Source organism: Suncus etruscus, chromosome 14 (genome assembly GCF_024139225.1).
Source record: "Suncus etruscus isolate mSunEtr1 chromosome 14, mSunEtr1.pri.cur, whole genome shotgun sequence".
In the NCBI taxonomy this organism is placed as follows: Eukaryota; Metazoa; Chordata; class Mammalia; order Eulipotyphla; family Soricidae; genus Suncus; species Suncus etruscus.
The window spans coordinates 14,987,470-14,999,963 of NC_064861.1; positions in this window are offsets into that span (position 1 = coordinate 14,987,470).

A 12,494-nucleotide genomic window follows, 5' to 3' on the forward strand; every position below is an offset into this window, starting at 1 on the left:
CAAACCAATCGTCTCTGAAAGGTGAAGTAGCGGATAGTGCAGAAACTCCACCATGTTTTGCACTCAGCACAAAGACAAGGGCAGCTTTGGGCTTCTCTCTTTGGCACTGGGGTAACTGGCAGATGGCACATAAAAATAAAAGCATCCTTGCTTCTATATCACAGACTGCCTGGCAAGGCAGCCCATATCATCAAAGATATTCATCCCATCCCTGGTTATTTATGGGGTGTTTATTGGACACTTAGTCCTGTAGGAGGCCCTGTGAGGACTATCAAGCACCCTGCCTCTAACCCCCGAACATGCCGTCTGGTGCATGTCTGTCTCACTCAGCCTCGTCATTTAGCTATGAATTTTCTTTCATCTAGCTTGGTCTTTCATCCTTTTGATCATTCCATGATGTTTTGATTAACATGGATTTGTAGAAAGTTTTGAAATCAGGAAGGGGAAGTTTTCCAGCTGTGCTATTTTTCAATATTTTATTTGTTACATTGGAGCCCTTGAATCTCCATGCTAATTGCTCTAGAAAAAGAAGTCAACTGCTATTTTTTTTAAGTAGGAATCATGCAGAATTTGTAGATGATTTGGGGCAGGGGGCATCCTTCTTAACTCTACTGGTTGTCCACAAAATTGCCCTTCCACTTAGTTAGGCTCTCCTTGAATTTGAATTTGAATTGAAGTTTTAGTTGAATGGCTATTTCAAATAATGCATGTAGTTTCTAGTGTACTAAGTAACTCTTCTTTTCTTAGATGCCTACATAGTCTTTCCAATGCTATCATCCACAGAATGGTTTTCCTCAATTTATTTCCTATTTGTTCATTGTCAGGGGACAGTAGTATAACCAAGTTGTGCTTATTGCTTCTGTATCCTTCAACCTACCAGGAACTCACGAACCGGTTCATTTATTACACCAAGAGCATGTCATTTGTGCAGAGATTATCTTCTCCCTCTCCCCCCCCCCCCACTCTAGCTGACTCTTCTGTTTCTTCTTGAATTGCCCTGATGATCTTTCATTTCATTGTGTAAACATGGAGGGAGGAAATGTTCTTTGCTAGTAGCTGACTGCAAAGGGAGAGTGCTCGTCTTTCACCATGCAACACAATGCAAGCTGTGGCAGTTTTGTTTTATTTTGTAAACAGGATTTCTCTGGATGAGGAAGTTCCCTTCTATTCCTATCAGTCAAGTGTTTTTTGTCCTAAAAGTATTTGGTGGGGATGTGGTGAAAAAGGAATTCTCATCCACTGCTGGTGGGAATGCTGCCTGGTCCAAACCCTATGAAAAACAGGATGGAGGGTTTTCAGTAAACTAAGCATGGAACTGCCATATGACCTAGAAATCTCCTTTTGGGGATCTATTCCCAGGATAGCAAAACATTCATTCAAAAGGGTGTGTGTACACCACTATTCACTCAGTACAATAACTAAAACTTGGAATTAACCTAGATGTCCAAAAACAAATCAGTGAATCATGAAGATGTGGTACATATAATCAATAGAAGACTACATATCTCTAAGGAATGATGCATCGGGCAATTTTCAGCAACATGGATGGAGCTGGAAGATATCTTAAATGAAGTAAGCTAGAAAAAGGATAAATACTGGAAGATATCACTTTTATATAGTAGTTAGAATAACTGCATGAAAAAATGCAATGTTTTAAATGGGGATTGTTGACAACACTCTAGGCCCCAGAATACAGTGCAGAGAAGGAAGAAATTGGGGAGAAAGTCACATATAAAATGATGGGGGATCTGAGATACATTGGTGATAAGAACATAACTAAATATTCAAGCCAAAGTCGATAACAATGGAATAATGAGACCCAATCTTTAACACCAAACCTAAAAAAGGTGCCTGTTATGATGGCAGGCTGAGATGGAGGTGGCATGGGCTGAACTCTGGGAACATTGGTGGAGAAAGAACATTGGTTGACTCTGGTAGTGGGATTGGTCCTGAAATGTTGTATGTATAAAACCCAACTATGAATAACTTTATAATCATAATGGTTTAAATTAAAAATTGTTTAAATATTTAAAAAATGGGACAATGTTTGTTCAGAAGATTGTATATGTTTGAAGGACATACTATATCATACCTGCCACCTAGGTATCCCTCCAATACAGTCTATTGTATAAAAAATTAATTTTTAAAATTTTATTTTATTGAAACCATTGTGTTACAGAAACTTTCATAGCTAAATTTTGTATATACAATGAGTCTGGGCCCTTCCCACCACTAGTGGAAACCTCTTCCACCAATAGACCCAGAATGCATCCTATACCTCCACCTTTTGCCCCTTGGTCTGCCCATATAACAGGCCCTTTTATATAGTTAAATTTGAGGTCCCTTGATTTTACTATCATTGACTTTGGCTTGGATATTTAGTTTTGTACTTATTTATTTCCCTACTATTGAATCCTAGACCTCTTGGCTCTCCCCCCCCCTTTCTTTATTTCTTTCTTCTTAGTTTTATAGAATAATGAGGGAATGTGTGGTAAAATGAAGCTCACCATGTACCAAGTTCTATGAAAAAGATGGGAGCCCCAATTTAAAAGATAAGAGATAAAAAAATACAAAAAAAAAGGTGTGTGTGTGTGTGTGTGTGTGTGTGTGTGCTGTGCTGTGTGTTTGCACAGGCACAGCAAAATATGGGGGAAATAGAAAGGACACTCTTTGGCCTAAAAACAAGGAGACTTTACCCATGAAGCATCCTGGTATAAGATCAACTACAGGCTCCAGGCATACTAAGTTGCCTAACCACAAAGTCTTTCTCTGTGCTCCCAATAAAAGTTCTTCACAATCACTGTCAGGTTTCTGTAGTTAGAGATTCTGGTTTTTGTACAGATCCTGTGTAGAAGTCAGGGTGACACGGAGAGTCTTCTGGTTTCCTCTCACCATTAGGTGGCAATGCAGAGAACCCTGCCCTGAAAGCAGTTGTTGCTTTTACCAAGTCATTGGGGGTGTTATATGAACCCATTCTGAAGCAAGTTGACATCAGGGCAACATCAGGGCCTTTCCTGGCAGAAGTCAGATTCCTGGTGCGGTATTAAAAAACCATGCTGGTCCATAAACGGGATCCAAGGTTGAAGGGTGATTGGTCAATATTTGATCTTCTGAAGCCTAAGTCAAGTCATTATGACAAGTGTTCAGGGTGTAAGGCCCCACTTCAATATAAAATTTATGTGTTCCTATTCTGACTAGATAAGAACTTGTTTCCACATATAAGATTTTCCCATTTTAATGTGCCTATGCAAAAAAGAACAATGCCACATGGCACTACTAGTGCATAGGGGGTTAAAAATAAGCTAAACAATCCCTATAACCTGGTTCTAACATGAACTCAGAGCACAAGAGAAACTTATGCTCTAGAATTTTTCTACTAAATAGATTTAAATAAAGGAATGGGAAGAATTGCCAATACGTAAGAAAAAAGAAAATAAGAATTATTCCTATTGGGGCCAGAGGAGTGGTACAGTAGGGCGCTTGCCTTGCATGAGACTGACCTAAGATGGACTGCTGTTCAATTCCCTGGCATTCCATATGGTTCCCCAATCCACGATTGATTTCTGAGTGCAGAGCCAGGAGTAACCCTTGAGTGTCAATGGGTGTGGCCCCAAAACAAAACAAAACAAAATTATTCCTATTAAGGAAATAAACCTAAGGAACTATTTGAAGGAGATATACATATCCCTTTAAGTCTTTTGAAATAGTCTGAGGAGGGGGGATAAAATATGGAGTACAACTGTAGCTTGCAACATGGTCTTGTAGAGTCTGAAAAATGGCTCCCAGCAGTCACATATCAGGAAATATCTTTGAGCTGGAGACTTTTCAGAAACCAAATCTGGTAGCAGGCAAAAGTCCACAGTGAAGGGAGATGGGGGAAAAGGGACCACTGGGAGCAAATTAGCAGCAGTAGCGGTGATAGTTCAAATCAGCTGCAGTAGCAGTGGTAATTTCTTCTCAGGCTTCAGCAGGGCGGGCTGGGAATCTGTCTTTTTTATTTTGGGAGCTGGTTGACAGCTGGCTGGGGTGAGGGGAATGTTACAGTTCCTGAGGAGTTTTTACTGAGGGTAAAAAGGGTTAAATGCAGGGAAATAACAGATCGGGGTGAGAGAATAAAGGCTTAGAAAAGGATTTGTAAAGTGGTAGGTGAGGGGTTACATATAACAGGGGGAATGACAAAATACAAGATAGATATTATGTATATTACAGATAAACATTAGACAGGCATCAAGGTGGCCAACACATATTCTCATGCACACACATAGACAGATACTGAGGACTGATTCATGGGTTACAGTTGAAAAGCTGACCCAGGTGGAATGGGTCAGAGCACATAAAAAATATAAAGATAGCAAATCAGGTGAATAGGTTTTCCTTTTTTGAGGCTATGATTGGTGAGGGTAAACTTTACTGAAGAAAGTCTTTATGGGTTAGATTGTTTATAGAGCATTCTTAAAAACAGTCATGACTTTTTTAAGTTTAGAAAAATAAGCAATATGGTAATGAGCACTGTAAGAGGAGTATACACCATGAATAATCATCTAGAGGGTCTTGAGCATTCAGGTTTCTTTCCTAAAAGAAAACTAAAATCATGAGCATTATGGTATGATGGTAAACTACCTAAAATGGAAAACAAATTACAATAACATAATGAATGAGCTCAGTAGCAGGAGTTTATGGCATGCAGTTGCATATTTCATTGTTATCTGTGTACATAAGCATTAGATTATATTAGCAGTAGAAAAAGTAGAAAATGAATAGATTAGAATTTTTGTCATGACATTATTTTAATGAGCACTGTCTTCTGAGCCTAATATAGTCTAATATGGTATAGCATTGCAATGAAATGAAGGTGACCAAACTATATCTTCAAGCACCCCTGTGGACAAAAGATCAAGGAGTTATTTATTATAGACATAGTAAAATTAATACATTAACACTTATAGTGAGCACTATAGTGAGAGTCCATGTTTTACAAATGCCTTCAGCACCAGTTTCTGTGGATGAAAGCATTAGACATTATATAAACATCTATAAAGAGCAGTTAATTGGACAACTGCTCAATCTAAACAGCTGTCTTCTTTGCTGAAGATCTCTTTGAAGTATAGAGGAGAATGTAAGTTTTTGTGTTTCTCCTCTTTTACTCAGTTGCTTCTCTTTTCGTTGCTATACTCTGTAGTTGATGGTGTTCAGGACAACTACCAACTAAATCAATGAAAAATTAGTTTTAAAAATTATTATTGTAGGGCTGGGAGATAGTACAGAAGTGACAGTGTAAGCATATATAGCTAGTGAGGAAGAAAGATTAAATTCATGCCATTTATAAAAGTTTTTCTGCCACCTATATCCATTCCTCTGTCTTAGAGTTTGCCTCATATTACGGATTAAGTAACTTTTATTTTTTGAACTAACTAACTCTTAATTTTTTAATCTTGTTCTATAAAAAAATGCCACCAGACAATCAGAACAATAAAAATAGAGAAAACAGTTCACACTTGTGAGAATATGAGACTACTAGCAAAAACAAAACAAAACAAAACAACTAAAAGGACTGGTAAGAATGTGGGGGGCTGGGGAGGAGGGCAGGCAGACATCTGGCTTCCGGTTTCCTCTTTGATTCTGGAGACCAGCCCTTGCCAGGTATGGGGTTTGGGGAAGCCCCATACCAGAGCTTTTCTCCCTAGCCTGGGGAGTGCTGGGAGGCTTGGCAGGTCCCCAGCCGTCCTTGTCTTTTTCCCCTGACTCCAGGCCTTCCCTGGGTGCCAGCTCAGATGGCCAGAAGTGGGTTCAGGTGGACTCTTAGTGGTCCCCAGGTTCCCCCCTCCCTCCATACTCCATGGGGGAGGTGCATGGGGAGGAGGGCGGGCAGACATCTGGCTTCCGATGTCGTCCTTGATTCTGGAGACCAGCCCTTGCCAGGTACAAGGTTTTTCTCCCCTGGACTTCAGTATTTCCCTGGACACCGGTCTAGGTGGACGCTATAGGGGTCAACAGGCTTTCCCCCTATCTCTCCCTACACTAATGGGAATACACTGTGGGAGGAGGGCAGGCTGTTCTAGCACTGATTTATATTGGGACAGCCAGTGGAAATTTTTTCTCTTTTTTTTCATATTGATATTATTGTGTGCATATATTCTATATATACCATAATATCCATCTTGTATTGGGACCTTGATACTGCCCTACAAAGCTCATTTCTAATATTTTACTGCCTCAGTCCCAACCCTTACTTCCCCCCATCCTCCCATGTAGGTGCAGCTAATGACATGAAGCTCACCACATAGAATTATAAGTGCAGTTAGAGAAATAACTACACTGAAAACTATTATAACAATGTGAATGAATGAAGGAAAAAGAAAGCCTGTCTTGAGTACAGGTGTGGGTGGGGTGGGGAGTGGGTAGATCTGGGAAATTGGTGGTGGGAATCCTGCACTGGTGAAGGGGGGTGTTCTTTACATGACTAATCATACAAGTACAATTATATTTGTAATCACAGTGTTTAAATAAAGATAATTAAAAAAAAAGAATGTGGGGAGATAGGGGGCATTGGTGGTGGGAATGTTGCACTGGTGAAGGGGGGCATTCATTGTATGACTGAAACCAAACTACAATCATGTTTGTAATCACGGTGTTTTAAAAAAATTAAAAAATATTTCAATAAAAGAAAAAGGAAAAAGAATGTGGGAAAAGGGAATGCTCAGAAACTGTTACTGGGAATATTAAATCTCATAGCAGCTACAAAATCCAGTATAGGGTTTTTTCAAAGAGTTAATAACAGAATCACCACTTGACCCAGCCATCCAACTTCTGAATATTTCTCTGAAGAATAGGAAAACATCAATTCAAGAAGATAAATACACTCACATAATGATTAAAACACTATTTATAATAGCCAAAAGTTGGAAGAAATGAAATGCCCATCCGCAGAAGAGTGGATAAAGAGTATGTGGCATAGACACACAGAATGTGACCACCTCTAAAGTTTAAATCCTGCCATTTACAAAAACATGAATGGAACTTGAGGGCATTATGCTATGTTCAGACACTATGTTATTTCACTCATATGTGAGAGAAGAAACAAACAGAACAAAACAAAATCTTTTAGATTATAAGAACAAAATAGGAGGGTTCAGAAGAAAAAGGGGTGTAATAGATAATTTGGACAAAGGGGATCCGCTGTAGGATAAAGGATGGAAATGAGATTTTTGGTGGGAACAATAATATGGGAATGTGCCTAAACTTATTTGCAATAATGTACAACTAAAACACAAAACTGCTATCAATCATGTTACTTCCATGAAAATATTTTGTTCTTAAAAACAAATTTCATTTGTCCTCTTAATGGATGAAAGATTCTCTAGACCTCTGCTTTTTAATGGCATACTCAGGGTTGCCAGAAATTAAGAATAACAAGTGACACTATTCACTCCAGCCATAAAACAGGTGAAGGAGAGAGCAGGGAGGGCACTAGGGACAGAGGGGAGGAAACCAGCAACTGAGGGCAGCAGATCACAGGCAGCAGGTCACTCAGAAGGGCAAGGCAGCAGCAGCAGCAGCAGAAAGGGCTTATCACATCAGAAGTTGCAGGGATCTGGGGTCTGTGACCAAGCAGCAGTCACATGATGTGGCCTTGGTGTGGATCTCTCTCAGGCCTGCTCCCAAAACCTTTCCACTTGACACTATCTATTCCTTCCCCTTTTGACTGACTGGATAAGTACTACCATGAACATGTTGGAAATGTGTAGAAGAAAATGGAGCCAAAACTAAAAAGCATGGGTCTCTGAATCAGCATTTCTGCTCAGATGAAACCATCTATTGAAAAAACAAACAAACAAAAACTCCTGTTTTGAAATTGACATAAAGGGTAAATAACTTAGAATTTGCCTTATGATGGACTAAGTAACTCTTAATTTTTTAAAACTTGTTCTACAAAAACAACCATCAAAGAAGAATAGCAATAAAATAAGAGATAACAGCTATTTGCGCTATCATACATTTCCAAGCCTATTTCTTAGAGCAGCTAGGTAATGTTCCCAAACTAATGCCCAGAAAGAAATGAATTGAAAAGCACACTGCACTTATTACTGCCTGGATGTTCCGATTTAGTTCTACAGTTTGTAGCCAGTTGTTTCCCTGAAAACCTCTTTAAGCATAGTAGTTGGAAGTAGGATCATAAGTGCACACTTTAAATTGTAGGATTCAAACTAGACTCATGAAACATTCTACATTCTGCAAAATCTGTTTAAGCAAGAATTTCAAATATGCTCATTTTTTGCGGGTAGAGAAAACTGGAAACATTACAGGGAGCTTCAATTCCCCCAATTTGATTTCTGAAATCTGATTACCAAGTGCACAGTGGCATTTGGAGATCTGATTCAATTCCTTGTTGAAAATTTCATATCATATCTCTGTATTGGAGCCTTTCTCAAATCTGATATTCTTTATAAGAAATTATTTATTACCAAAATCCCTTTATAATGGTTTTTATTTTTAATATTTTCTCAATTACTTATGGGGTAAGTAAGTTACTATGGAGTAACTCACATTTTAAAATTTCATATACATGTAGATATGATGAAACAAATTTTCAACATAGCAGGGACATCTATGTGACTCTTTTTCCAAAAGGAAGCATAAAACTTGCAAAAGATTCAGATTTTCCAAATGTATGCCAAGAGGAAAAAGATATATCACTATTCTACAAGAAAATAAAAATACCTCAAGGTTGACTTATAATTTAAAAGCCACTGAGTAAAAGGTTTCTACTATTCTAATTATGATTTTGTTTTTGACAAAGACAGTGCCTGTCAAATTCACTCTAATAATACATGAACAGAGACAAAGAGCAAATCACTTTTCTAAGTAGTTGACATGGATCAAATTTTAGTTTAGTAATATGTATTATCATAATCATCAAATTGTATTGAGAACTTCCTGTGGGTCAGGTTGACAGAAAGTACTTCCAGTGAATTTTGGGATAAACTCCTCTCAATGATCCCCAAAGGAAACAGGAAATGTTTTCTACCTTTCTTTCCCCCTTTCCTGGAAGCATCTCTATGGTCCAAGTATGTAGATGAGCTGGGAACCTAACAATCTAAGCTCACAGGCTCCAGAGTTGATCCAAGCTCAGCACTCCTGGAAATATGATGTGATGACATATTAAGGATGACATAGAGTAGGTATTAAAATAATTCCCAGTGCAAGAAATTAAAAGAATAACTAACTAGCTCTTATCTCTCATTAGTACATATACTTATGGCTTTTTTTTTTTTGGCCACACCCAGTGATGCTCAGGGGTTACTCCTGACTATACGCTCAGAAATTGCTCCTGGTTGGGGGACAATATGGGCTGCCAAGATTTGAATCAACATCCGTCCTGAATCGGCTGTGTGCAAGGCAAATGCCCTACCGCTGTGCTATAGCTCCGGCCCCACTTGTGGCTATTTTTATGGCTATGACAGTTAGCTTAGCATGATATGGTACTTCTATTACTCATGCATTTGTACATCAGTGCTATACTCTACATATAAACCTAAATCATGCTATAACTATTGGGAAGTTTAAAATTTATTGTCACCTACCTACTTATGTAGAAAAATTAAATACGTAATTTGTTATATCAAAAACATACATGTATATATACAATGCTAATAAAATGACCACATAAATATTAATCAGTATAAAGAAAATTTAAGGGGTCGGAGCAGTGGCACAAGTGGTAGGGCATTTGCTTTGCATGTGCTAACCTAGGAGGGACCTCAGTTCGATCTCTAGCATCCCATATAAGCCAGGAGCAATTTCTGAGTGCATTGCCAGGAGTAGCCCTTGAGTGTCACCAGGTGTGGCCCAAAAAGCAAAACAAAAAAAATTAAAATAAAGAAAATTAAGTATTGAAATTTTATTTTGTACTAATGTAAGAGAAAATGCTTTACATTAAAAGTATTTATTAAAAAACTACCGGTGATATCCTTAAAAATAAAAATAAATTTTTTTCCTATTCTTGAAATTAATGACGATACAAATCTTTATGATTACATCTCTATACTTATATTTTCAGCATGACAAATATATCCATGCATATTAAACTAACAAATCAAATAGAGCAAAATTAATTTGTCACAGGTAAGTCTTTATGGGAAAGAAATAAAATTTCAGTTCTGATCCAGTAACATGCAGTCTTTTTCATTTTCTTCTTTCTTTCTTTTTCTTTCTTTTTCTTTCTTTCTTTCTTTCTTTCTTTCTTTCTTTCTTTCTTTCTTTCTTTCTTTCTTTCTTTCTTTCTTTCTTTCTTTCTTTCTTTCTTTCTTTCTTTCTTTCTTTCTTTCTTTCTTTCTTCTTTCTTTCTTTCTCTCTCTCTCTCTCTCTCTCTCTCTCTCTTTCTTTCTTTCTTTCTTTCTTTCTTTCTTTCTTCTTTCTTTCTTCTTTCTTTCTTTCTTTCTTTCTTTCTCTCTCTCTCTCTCTCTCTTTCTTTCTTTCTTTCTTTCTTTCTTTCTTTCTTTTCTTTCTTTCTTTCTTTCTTCTTTCTTTCTTTCTTTCTTTCTTTCTTTCTTTCTTTCTTTCTTTCTTTCTTTCTTTCTTTCTTTCTTTCTTTCTTTCTTTCTTTCTTTCTTTCTTTCTTTCTTTCTTTCTTTCTTTCTTTCTTCCTTTCTTTCTCTTCTTTCTTCTTCTTTCTTTCTTTCTTTCTTTCTTTCTTTTCTTTCTTCTCTTTCTTTCTCTCTTTCTTTCTTTCTTCTTTCTTTCTTCTCTTTCTTTCTTTCTCTTCTCTTCTTTCTTTCTTTCTTCTTTCTTTCTCTCTTTCTTTCTTCTCTTTCTTTCTTTCTTTCTTTCTTTCTTCTCTTTCTTTCTTTCTTTCTTTCTTTCTTTCTTTCTTTCTTTCTTTCTTTCTCTCTTTCTTCCTTCCTTTCTTTCTTTCTTCTTTCTTTCTTTCTCTTTCTTTTTTCTTTCTCTTTCTTCTTTCTTTCTTTCTCTCTCTCTCTCTTCTTTCTTTCTTTCTTTCTTTCTTTCTCTCTCTTTCTTTCCTTTCTTTCTTCTTCTCTCTCTCTTTTCTTTCTTCTTCTTTCTTTCTTTTCTTTCTTTCTTTCTTTCTTTCTTTCTTTCTTTCTTTCTTTCTTTCTTTCTTTTCTTCTTCTCTTTCTTTCTTTCTTTCTTTCTTTCTTTCTTTCTTCTTTTCTTTCTTTCTTTCTTTCTCTTCTTTCTTTCTTTCTTTTTCTTTCTTTCTTTCTTTCTTTCTTTTCTTTCTTTCTTTTCTTTCTTTCTTTCTTTCTCTCTCTCTATTCTTTCTTTCTTTCTTTCTTTCTTTCTTTTCTTTCTTTCTTTCTCTTTCTTCTTTCTTTCTTTCTTTCTTTTCTTTCTTTTCTTTCTTTCTCTCTTCTCTCTCTTTCTCTTTCTTTCTTTTCTTCTTTCTTCTTCTTTCTCTTTCTTTTCTTTCTTCTCTCTCTCTCTTCTTTCTTTTCTTTTCTTCTTTTCTTTCTTCTTTCTTTTCTTTCTTTCTTTCTTTCTTTCTTCTTTCTTTCTTTCTTTCTTCTTTCTTTCTTTCTTTCTTTCTTTCTTTCTTTCTTTCTTTCTTTCTTTCTTTCTTTCATTTTTCAGGGGTTACTCCTGGCTCTATGCTCAGAAATTGCTCCTGGCAGGCTCAGGGGACCAAATGGGATGCCGGGATTTGAACCACCAGCAACCTTCTGCATGCAAGGCAAACGCCTTACCTCCATGCTATCTCTCCAGCCCCGTAACATGCAGTTTTAATGATTAAAATAAACATGTAATGTTAAGTGCTTTGCAGAAACAGAACCATGAGTATATAATATAGATATGCTCAAGAGGTTATGGAAGCCAAGAAGTCTCATAATCAGCTTTCTGGAAGCCAAAAAGACAAGAAAGCTGGTGGGTAATTTAGTCTGAGTGATGGCTTGAGAACTAGAGAAGCTGATGACATAAGTCCCAAAGCCTGGAGCCAATAGCAGGAGAAAATGGACTCTCAGCTCAAGAAGAACCACTGAAGAGCCAGAGAAATAGGGCAGTGGCTAGAATGTTGACCTTGCATATGGATAAAATAGGTTCTATCTCCAGCACCCTGTATGGTCCCCTGAGCATGGACAGAAGTGATCCCTGAGCACAGAACCAGGAGTTAGCCCTGAACACTGCAAGTGTGGGTCCCATTAAAAAAAAAAGAAACACTAAGACTTTGCCTGCCTTTTCTTTCTGTTCTAATCTCAAAGGACTACACAGTGCTCATCAGTTTAGTGCCTTTATTATCTTAATTCAGTTCAGCTAGCTTTTCCAGACATACCTTCACTTACAAACACCCCAGTCAAAGTGACATGTAACATTAGCCATTACAAGAGTGCTTGCTAGTCAAGGTCCATTTCTGATCTGTTGCACATCAAAGAACAGTGAAAGCGATTCCTTATCTAACCCACTTATTCACTCACAATTCTAATCATTCTGAGCTCCTTTTTGAAACTAATTGATGCTCCTATGAAAGGTAAGATTTTTAA